This window comes from Lepisosteus platostomus, chromosome 14, assembly GCF_059453375.1.
Source record: "Lepisosteus platostomus isolate fLepPlt1 chromosome 14, fLepPlt1.hap1, whole genome shotgun sequence".
NCBI classification, from domain to species: Eukaryota; Metazoa; Chordata; class Actinopteri; order Semionotiformes; family Lepisosteidae; genus Lepisosteus; species Lepisosteus platostomus.
The window spans coordinates 8,476,524-8,488,387 of NC_142624.1; the positions used below are offsets into that span (position 1 = coordinate 8,476,524).

At 39.3% G+C, this 11,864-nt stretch overlaps 1 long non-coding RNA gene across 1 annotated transcript; it reads right to left on the minus strand.

Moving 5' to 3' along the window:
* Positions 1–7,657: 7,657 nt before the first annotated feature.
* On the minus strand, positions 7,658–9,572 carry LOC148648855 (uncharacterized). The gene is made up of 2 exons (XR_015926441.1): positions 8,736–9,572; positions 7,658–8,297 (listed from the first exon to the last, which is right to left on the minus strand). It is a non-coding gene; the product is annotated as an uncharacterized LOC148648855 (long non-coding RNA).
* Between the last annotated feature and the right edge of the window lie 2,292 nt (positions 9,573–11,864).

An 11,864-nucleotide genomic window follows, 5' to 3' on the forward strand; every position in this document is an offset into this window, starting at 1 on the left:
CAGCCGTCAGTGGGGAGGAGAACAAAGTGATGAAGCCAATTCATAGATGGAAATTATTAGGAGGCCATGAGTGGTAAGGGCCAATGGGAAATTTGGAAAGGAAACTGAAGTAACACCTCTACTCTTTTTGAGAAACACCCTGGGATTTTTAATGACCACAGAGAGTTAGGACCTCGATTTTATGTCTCATCTGAAGGATGGCACCTTTTTTATGGCATTGTGTCCCCATCACTATATTGGGGCATTAGGACCCACACAAACTGCTGGGTGAGTGCTCACTACTGGCCCCACTTCTTCCAGCAGCAACTTTATTTTTTTCCAGGAGGTCTCTCATCCATGTATTCACCAGGCTCACACCTGCTTAGCTTCAGGTGGCTGCCATTTGTGAGTTGCAGGGTGATATGGCTGCTGGCAAGAACAGGAGGAATGGCATCTTGTAGAGAAGAGTGGGTTTCATACACAATACCAATTTACCATGACGTTCACTGTCAAATTGAGAGAAACAAGAAAGTGAACAATCAGCAGTAACAGGCATCCAGGAAGGTGTAGTAGTGATGAGCAAGCAAGAATGCTATGCCAGGTTGTAAAAAACTCTAAAAAACTGTCGCAGGTGCCGGTTCAGGCTCCCGTGAAGTGTGTAGTTTAGAACCCTATGCAGAAGTAACTGGAAAAGGACAACTCGGAAAACACGATGAGGATCAGGACAGGATGACAGACAGGGGGGCGTGACGCAGGCGAACAAGTCCAAACAGTCCAAAAAGGGAAACTGGGGCACAGTCCAGGGTCCAGGTGGCAGGAGAACCATACAAGACAGACAAGGTCAAAATCCGGAACGGGATCCGGAACAGGGAGTTAAAAACAGGATAGCGAAGCCAGATGTTCCGAGCCCCGGACTCAGATGGTCAGGACGCCAGGGTATGAGACCAGTCCTTAGGCTAACCGCGAGCCTGGGGAATAGGCAAGCCTTGTGACGTCCATCTTCTAATGCTGAGTGAGCCAGGAATAGCGGGAGCGCCTGGCTTAAATAATAACAGGCAAAACAGGGGGCAGGTGCACATAATAAGCTAAAATACAAAAGGGTCGGAGCCCCCTTAGGAGGTATGACGATTGTGACAAAAACTGTTGCCATGCCATGCTTCTACTTACTTACACAGCTCTCAGAGGTCAGGCACCTGTCTATCTAATGGTACTTATTAATGTTTACGATCCAAGTTGCCTGCTTAGATCACAGAATGCAGGTCTTCTTCATGCAGCATTCCACGCATTAATAAAATAACAGTTGAAGGTAAAGCCTTTAGTTACAGGGCCCCAAGCTTATGGAACAGTCTCCCACCCCATATTTGGGATGCCGAGTCAGTCTCAGTATTCAAATCCAGACTGAAGACCTACAGTATTACTTCAGCCTAGCCTACTCACACCTTACATTATAGCCTGCTGCAACCATGGCTGCTGGTGCTGCTGTACATGCCATTGTGTGTCTCTATGTTGGCCCACCAGGTAGATACATCTGTTCTGACCAAACTATACTATTCTCCTCCCAAAGTCCAGATGGCGCCCGGGCTGGGCACCGTCTGAGTTGGATGCTGCATCACTGCCACAGATCCAAGAGTGACATCGTGGATATAGCTATTGTTTAGGAGGAATTTACTGGTCTACAGAAATTTGCATGGAGTACTAACACATAGAAGACATTATGGATGGATGGATTAATACCCTCATTCATATATTTCCTTTTTTAAATTTTTTTTAACATTTTTATATAATGTTAGCATTTGACCATTGACCTTGGACTAATAGAGGTTTTTATTCTCCTTACTAAGGAGTTTTTGGTTCCTCTTCTCCGTTGTCTTCTGGTCTTCTGTTCTGTAGTGACAAAATGTATCGTCAATTGCATTGTTAAGCGCCTTGGGGCAACCTTGTTGTGAAAGGCTTAATATAAAAATAAACTGAATTGAATTGGATGTTTAGATGAGGCAGGTAATGTACCGGGGCTGTTAGGCTTTAGTAATCAATTGATGGTGGAGAACAGGTACTGTGTCTAGGATTGTTGTGGATATTCACCAAAAATATGGGAGAAGTAGCTGGATCTAGCAGAATCCATTGCATCTATGTATTCAATCAAGTTATCTTTCCAAGACTGTAGACGTACCATGCATAAATAATTAAGTCTTTATAACAGCTCCTATGGATATGGCACCTATGAACCTCAGAGTACCACCCTCAGACTAGCATGTTGGTAGAGCACTCTGGTAAAAAAAAAAATTAAAAAGCATCCACATGGGCTATTGGATATAGCAGGGGAAATATAGGAAAATCAATCTATGCCATATCAAACTGATTAAACATTTTGAGGGAACGAAAAACAAAATGCAAAAGATTATGCTATTATGAAAGAGCATAAGGGGCAAATAGAAAAAGAAGGCTCAAATGTATTATTGCAGTACAGAGCTCAGTCAATTTCAGATTGAAAACTGGGTTTTGAATTAGTACTTATGGTGACAAGACATTTTTAGCCACATAAAGAGACCCTAATGAGCATATTGAGGGATCTGTCAATTACAAACTTCAGAAGCCTGGTAGATGCTAATTTGAACAAGTGCACCATGTGAACCTTTTAAAGAGCAGTCTGAAATGGAGTGATTAGCCATTAAGTAGGCATTAGCACTCTTTAAATTCTACATTCTACAGTAGGTACAGTAGCACTTTCACACTAGTTACACACCATGCTACTTTTAATTGGATATAGTGCATAATAAATGATAAAATTGTTAAAGTGACATAATTTCTAAGTTTACAGCCATTCTGTTTCCAGGTTGAACCAGGATGGGACTGTAATAAGATTCCCAAATTTAACATGTTCAACACTGCCTTGGTAAATGTTCCTTTAGCATTGGAATTTTAGGGTGTTTCGGTACAGTACCTGGTTGATCTTCTCCCCAATTTTAAAGTTCTCTGCTGCATATCATTCCCTGAGGTCTGAATATGTACTATTAGTCTGAGAAGAAGTCATGGAAGGTCAGTATCTCTCCCCCTGCACCCTATATTTCTTACCACCTTGGGAGAAAACGGTTGAACATGCAGAAAACTACAGATCCCAGGATTCCATGTGATGATAGTCTGCTGGTATTGGAAGCAATCATGTGGCATTTCAGCAGAATGCATAAACCAACAGCACAGATACAGTACACAGGTACAGTAAGTGTAGACGCCTTAGGTGAGAGAGAAAAGGAAACTTTTCCTACTTTGTAAGCTGCAAAAATAAAGGAGAAAAATGGCAGCTACAGATCCCTGTTTTCAAAATGTCATAGTAAAAATTCTACTGATTTTCTTAGATGGAACCAGTTGGAAATGACAAACTTATTGATAATCTGGGGAAAAAAACAAGTGACAGAGAAACACATCACATCTGCAGTACTGATTATTTAACTTGTATGTTTTCCATCTGTCAGAGAAAAACTGTTACCAAGAAAGAAAATAAACTAGAGAACAAACTCTCTTTAATAATATTTTACTTTTGGCTCTACTGCAAATAAAAGGTTGTGGTAGATGGCAAACATTTCTGGAGGATTTATGTGAAACATTCAATTTATTAAAATAATGTTAATGCATTTGAAACTGATAGTAAACAAACTCAAAGCACTACACTCATAATTCTGGCTGCATACATGATACACAAAAAAAGCAAAAGAAAGTGGTGGGAAAAACACAGCGCACTGACTTTCTGAACCCAAGAGTAACACTAAATTGTGCATTAAAAGTTTCAGTGAAAAGGTCTTTAAGTGAGTTTTGAAAATGTCATCAGTCACAGAGTATCTAATGGATTTTGACATGTTGGGAAATGAATTTAACCGACATAGTGCTACACCAAGGAAGTCTCAATTGCTCATTGTGTGGATTCTGGTCTAGCATGGAGGTCCAAATTAGCAGACCTAAGATTAATAAATCCTCAGGATAATCTAGATTTGAACTGTACATTACTCTATATGTTACCAGGAGAATTTTAAAATCCACTTTAAATTTCAGTGGGATCCAATTAAATTTACTGAAGACTGGAGCTATAGTATTTGCTGATGCAGAGTACAGTCATCACATGAGACTTCAAATTCTGAATAGATTAAACAAACCTATTCAGTATCTTAATTCTGTATGTAAGGGTTTAAGCAATCCAGTATACAGTAAATTAAATATATGTATGAATATTTCAGCTTCACACAAGCTGAAATATTACTCTGGTCTCTTCCAAGCAATGTTATGCAGGTGAATAAAAGATCCTTTGTGACATTCCTAACATATATTTCCATTCAACACAAAGAGTCAGAAGAAACACTAAGATTTCCAGCTTTCATCAAACTTTTGATTTTAGAACTGAAGTCATCAACATTGTTAATCTGACCTTGGAACCCTTAGAGCACAATCTCACTCTTGTCTTACTTTAGATTAAGTAAAGAAAGTTTCCAGATTTCACTATCAGACAGAGACTTGTAATGTGCAGAAACCGCAGCTGTAGTATCTGACTTTATCTTCAAATGGTGACCAAAAGTAAATATGTAAATACTAAATGCTAAAGGCCATGTAGTGATTTAAACTTATTTCATAATTAGGCTGCAAATAGATCTTGGTCCTTTTCCCACAAAGCCCTTATATTTATATTACATCATGCTTTCATGAATCATGTCTAGAGTCTGAAGCCCTCTGCTCTTTATTTTTTTAAATAATAATGGAAAGAAAGAAATAGAAACCAATATCTGTTTCCCTCATTTAAAATATCCTGAGTTGACTAAAGCACTCCCAAAACTGAATATTGTTTTTCCTTCACTATTGCAATTTCTCTTAGAAGCCCTTCAAACCAGGTCTCTTGTTAATCATCATCAGTAGGAACATCATCGGCAGCTACCTTTGTCAGTCAATGGCAAAATTTAATGGCTCCTTTTTAAGTTTAATTTGAGATTGTTTTCAATTTTCCTTGTGTATCTTTCTCCCAAAAATATTTTTAGAAAAAGATCTTCCATGAGGCCACCTTCTTGGTCAGTTCTCATATTTTGATTTCCACTGCCTTGATGTGCTCCAATTCTGACATTGATGTCTCCCGTGATGGTTTTTTTTATACAGTGATTCCCATTTTGAGCCAGACTCTACTTTAACTTATATATATATAAAGAAACGGGTGAAGGTTTATTCCATGCTGAAATTCCATGAGCACAGGTATGGTGTGTGCCTGTGGGCTGTGGAGCCTTCTTGACACCTGAAAAAGGCTCCATAGGCAAAACTGTCTCTTTTCTTTTCATTTCAACATGGAATAATCCTTTATCCATTCCTTTGTGCCTACATGTCAATGCCAATGCAGCTACCTATTTGAACTTCATTCATGTTTTTAAGCCTTCTAACATCTTTGTCAGAAAATTGCTTGCTTCTATAACATAGTTGGTTGATCTGTGATTTAGAACATCGATTCCAAGATTTGCTGTCTATCTAAAGTACATTTTAGCATATCGTTCTTTATGCTCTTGTGAATAGTGAAACCAATATCTACCTTTTATCATTTAATACTAGAATATTTATCTCCAGCAAGCCTATTCCTTACAATCTTGTTCGGTTTTTGTCATCATTTTTTGTGTGATTTGACCCCTACTACTTTTTAAAATACGATTTAAAGGTAAATTCTTAACGTCATATATAATTTAGTCCTCTGCTAGCCTGTCGATAGTGTTTAACTCAAAAAGAGAAAAACATCTTCATTGTTCAAATTGAAAAGTAAATTTCAAATTAATCATACTTAAGAATCATCTCAGATTTTTTAGTTCATTTCTGGATTGAAAAGCTCAGTGATGTCTCTCATTCTTTGAAGATGTCTCTTATTCCTTGAAAAGATGGCAGGGGGCATCCATTTAAAACCTCTCTCACTATGGTTAAACAGAAGACATGGACTTTCCCAAATTTGATATAAATTCTACTAAGCTTTTCTATACTGCAGCTTTTGATCAGCAGTAGAAATCTTCCAAAACCAAAAGCACAATATTTTTTTGTTAGGAAGTACTCACTCTGAAAGCACATAATGTATAGTTTAAAATTAGTATGTAGTGTATATCGTATGTGTTCTGTTACTTGTAAATTTGCACTCTTACCTTTATTTTGTTCAGCTACAGACCATTTTTTTTTACAGTTCAGAATTTCCATTTTTTTAAATCCTACATTTCTATTTAGGGAATACATCTGAGAGGGTAACAGTGACTTTGAAAGAAGTTCAATGGTTGAGATGAGAGAAATTGTGCCTTAGTAAACAATATCCCAGTCTTTCCACAAAGATATTCTGTATGAAAACTCACCACCTATCCTGTATGGAGTTTGCAACAAAGTATTTAAGTAATACTACAAACATATGACAAAAGGTTTGTGTTCAGACAAGACAAGGCAAAGTTGTAGCTTGCTGATCTTAATGAAAAGAGTTACATTGGACTCAAATCCAACATACAGTAGTACTGTACATAACACAATCAACACCATCCCTGCTGTCAAGGTGATGGTGACAGCATAATGTTACAGTAGTTACACTAGTTGTGTTTCTCATCAGCAGGGACTGAGAAGCATGCGAGACTGATGGGGACAGAGATAGAGCACAGTACTGGGAAATTCTATTGATAAACCTGCTTCAGATCTGAAACTGCAACACAAATTCCTCTTTCAGAAAGGCAATGACATAAGGCCCAAAGCCAAAGCTATACTGGAGTAAGAATAGGTGATCTTAAGTGGTCCAGCCTAAGTAGTGACTTGAACCCTATTGAGAATATGTGAAGAGAACAGAAAACTAAACTCTTTGAGAACTTTCTTTTCCATCCAGACATATGTTCAGATAATTTGCACACAGTAGAGAGTACCTGGCTTTGAGCATTATCATAAAGGAGCTTGCTGTCTTATTTACTTTCAGATTCTAATTTCCTATGTTGTGGAATTCTCAGGCTAAATGCCTGTTTTAGTGACAGATGACACGTTAAAATATGGAAATTAGTTTCCATGTTCAATTTCCTTAAGAGAGGGAGATTTGGGCCTGGGTAGGATCCATTTTTATTAGAATCAGGTTTCCTTTCTTTGGCCTGTCAGTTCTGCAATAAATACACACGAGAGGTGTGCAAAAAGTGTCAAAACACACTTTTTTACAGCCTAAACACAGTTAATTGCCTCTAGCACTGCCAGTAGTCAATGCAATAGTAATCATAAGGGATTTTTTATGCTTTGTTTTATTTTTTGGAAGGCAGGACCTAGGTTTTGTTTTGTTGTGTCTTCGGATTATAGGGACAGAATTCTTAGATTTTTCTGAGAATAAGTAGGACGCTGAAAATCACTGATTATACAGTACATATCTTTCTGCTGAGTTGGTTGTATACACTGTAGTTATTTTTTTAGTATAATAAATAAGTTCTTAAGTTTGGGCCTGACTATTATTCCCTCATCAGAAGTAATGAGCAAAATAGCACTTGGTTATTTCCCATGTTGTATTTTTGCTACAATATCTATAATTAGAATTTGCCAGTGATTGATTAAAATCACACAGCACATGGGTGAGATATCACAGGAAGATGTTCTACGCCATTAATAATTTCTAAATGACTGAAACGATCTAATTAACCCATTTAATAATTAACTAATTTAATACAAAAAGACAAAACTTTAATGTTTATTTTATTGTGCTTACAGACATTCTTACCAGCATTTTCCGTTATAAAATTGAGAAAGATTCAATGTGTATTGTTAGTTTGTGTGGCTTGCAGGATAATATTTAGCCTGTTCATCCTGGACAATCCACAATGGTGTATAGAATGGTCTCCAGTCTGATCCACTGCACTGTTCACATCATGAAGAATGCAACAAAGAGAAGTCCGGAGAGGTACATGATGATGAAGGTCAAGCACATGGCTCTAACAATCAGCACCAATACACTAACCTCCTGTCTCTGGCCATTCTCCTGCCAGCACTGGACATCTCTGGAGATGTGGTGCTGTTTAAAGCGTTTGTGCAGGGGAACACCTGTAGAGCCGAGTGTGAGACATATCTGGTGGCTCCCAACTCCCTCCTCTGCTTCTTCCTCAAAAAGAATATCTTCCGTGGGTTGTAAAGGTTTCCAGAAAGGGCACTCCTGAGGAATGCAAATGTCTGAGGAAGCCCACAGACCTGATGGTTGTGGGCCAGAGAGAAACTCAAGCAGCACAGAAGAATGGCCTGGATCTTCCTTGGATCCTGGTCTTGACTGGGCTAATACAATCTGGCAGAAACTCCTCTTCATTCCTTTGTGGATTTTCCACAGCCTTGAAGGTTAGATGTGTGATCAGGGGAATGTCACTGTTATAGAACAAAATATGCTTTGACTGCATGGTCATAATATGACCTACTACAGCATTAGACATGTCTGGGGATGCATGATAAAGTAAGATGAGGCATGCTAGAACTAGCACTCTCATTTATTGAGGCTTAAAGCATTGACATGGTCACTTAACTATACAGTACCTAGTAAAAACATCAGTATGTTGAGTACCTTGAGGTCAGGCTCCTGAGGGGCAAAGCATAAAATATTCATGAGGACATTACAAAATCTGTGTTTTAACTAGGCAAATTTCTTTTTTTTTCAGGTTTGAGATGACTTTAAAAGATAGTGTAGGAAATTTGCTTCCTAGGACTTGTAATAATGTGACTCATGGAGCTGTTTGTAAAATAAAATTAAAACAAATACAATGGAAAACACTTACTGGTGGAGACAGAGATGGGGGAGAGTCTGGAGCAGATCAGAAACCGTCATGAAGAAGCTTCTCAGCAGGCTCCTGATATAAGATTCCAGACTCAAGGACACTGCTCTCTGGAAGAGCCGCTCCACCTGTCCTCCGTTCTTCTCTAGGACTACGCTGGTAATCTCAATGATCAGCTGGATAAATGTGGTCACCAGGAGCATACTCACCTTTTTCGGGACACAACTGAGACTGATCACACAATGCATCATGAGATTTTTTATTCTAATGATTCCATAGGTCCAGGCAGTGGAGACGATTGAAGGTAGAGCTGAGAAGGCTGTAATAAGATCAGGGTGGAAATATTTTCTAACCAAAAAAACAGAGCATTCACTGTAAAGACTTTTCAACAGATGCGCAGCTTCAGTGACAAAAGCACCTTGGGTTGTAATTACTGTGGCTGCACAGTCCAATAGAGCTCCCCATACAGATAACACAGGAAACAATATCCAAGTTCTCAGCGAGTTCCAGCAGTAGAAAAAGATGAGGGTAAGGGTGTTTTGATGTATGATTCCTTTCATCGAGGTCAGGAACAGGTGGGAAGAATAAGGTTCTCCGAGACCCCACTGACTGGTTTTCCACATTTCCTGAAGCATCTGTGGATTGCTCCTGCATGTTTTCATTCAAAGGAACTTGTATGACCATCTCATACTTACAACATAACCCAAATGCTAGGACCTGCTTTTTGGGAGAATCCAAAATACTGGTGTGTTTCAAGACATTACAAAACATTAAATAAAACTCTTAGCTCTTTCTTTTCCTTGCCATTCATCATGGATCTGTACTGGTCTTTTTAAATATATGATTGGTCATTGAAATGCAGTGATGATAATTTCAATCAGCTATCCAGAGCAACTCATTCTATGACAAGACTCATTATGATGTCACAATCCTTGTGACCACCTTGTATTGCCAAAGGTGATTTATATAGTCTACATACAAAATGGCAGCAAGAAAAGTACTGTTTAATACAGTTTCTTCTTATTGTCTGATACTTTACTTTTCCTCATCATTTGTAGGCATAATGGAATTCTCTTATAATGGATAAAATAGTCAATCTGTGATGACAGAGGTCAAAATCTGTAGCATTTTTAACCCAATTACTGGAATTATTTTTATCATGTAAAAAGTTAACAAACAAGTTTACTTTTTTAGTTAACTGAATAATACTTCAGATCTTGAATGATTAAGCATATTATTTTAAATTCAGTTACCCCCCCCAAAAAAGAAAGAAGTTGTTGTACTGCAAAAATCAATATGAAGGATAAGATGAGCTATACGCACATTTTCTCTACTAATGGTTTTTTATTCAATGCTCCCAAAGTTTCAGCATACAAATGTCCTGATCAGGCTTTTGTATACCAAAATGTTAATAAATGTTATTGGCATGAAAGAGTGCCAGTAACCTTGTTTTGTGCAAGAATTAAGCCATTTTACTACTTTTACTATTTTAATATCAACCAACCATGTACGGTATCCATCCAATTTCTGACTATTTATCCTATTAAGAGTCAAGACACTTAAATAATATCTGAAATACTGTATACATGTGCTGTTAGAATACTACAATGTACATAAATTAATTGCTTTTATTTGGTTACTGTCATGTTTTTAATATTGGACTCCCTCCTCTGGCCGTTTTCCACCAGTTGATTATTTAATTAACCAATGCACTAATCAAGCTCCCAAGGCACTCTCTATACCCAGTAAACATAGGTCTAACCTCACCCAAGGAAAAAATCAGGCGCTCCAGTCTCTCCGCAACAGGGATGATATCGTCATCAAACCAGCGGACAAAGGAGGTGCTGTTGTGGTGTGGCGTAAGGATCTATATATCTTTGAAGCCTATAGACAACTAACTGACACTTCTGCTTACCTCCCTCTCCAACAGGACCCTACCACTGACTGCCAAAAGGAAGTGGTATCCACCATTTCCCTTCTTATCAGTAGTAACGAGCTCCCCCAGGAGGCGAACCGGCTCATCATGGAACATCCACAGGTATCTCAATTTTACCTCCTCCCCAAAATCCACAAACCGGACACCCCTGGACGCCCCATCGTATCAGCATGTAACTGTCCAACTACTTACATCTCAGCCTTTCTCGACAGCCTCATGAGACCGCTGGTTGAAGATCTTCCCTCATACATCAAAGACACCAACCACGCGCTCCAACTTTTCAATGATTTCCAATTTCAGGGTACCGAATGCCACATTTTTACCATGGACATCACATCTCTGTACACCGTCATTCCCCATAATGACGGCCTTACAGCACTCAAGCACACGCTGGACAAACGCACAGTGCTTGATCCACCCACCCACACCCTGGTACGCCTTGCAGAATTGGTCCTCACACTGAACGCATTCTCTTTCAATAATCTTTTTTACCAACAGGTCAGTGGAGTTGCCATGGGCACCAGAATGGGACCCAGCTATGCCAACATTTTTGTCGGCTGGGTAGAAGAACGCTTCTTCGCCTCCTACACTGGCTATGTCCCTGACCTCTACAAACGATATATTGATGACTGCGTCGGTGCCGCCACATGCTCCAACGATCAGCTCGAGTTCTTCCTGCACCATTTCACCAACTTCCACCCGTCTCTCAAATATACAGTTCACATATCTTCCACCACTCTTCCGTTTCTAGACATCCACTTGTCTATCAACTACCCCCGACTGTCCACTTCAGTTTATTACAAACCCACGGATTCACACAGCTACCTCCTGTACAGCTCATTTCACCCCAACCACACTAAAAACTCTCTTCCTTTTTCACAGTTCCTTAGGTTACGACGACTATGCAGCGACGACATCGACTTCGAGAACCAAGCCCTCGAAATGTACTCATTTTTTATCAACAGAGGATATCCCAACAGTGTGATTGACAGGGCCCTTGCCCGAGCCAAAAACACCCCCCGGACCATCAACCCGATCAGGAACTCCCGCCGTAACAACCACATTCCCTTGGTGCTTCCTTACCACCCTAACACACTTCCTATCCCCAGGACCATTAACCAGAACTTTTCCATCCTACAGGATGATCCCTCCATTGGGGCCCTCTTTTCTGATCGCCCTATCATCTCATATCGCCG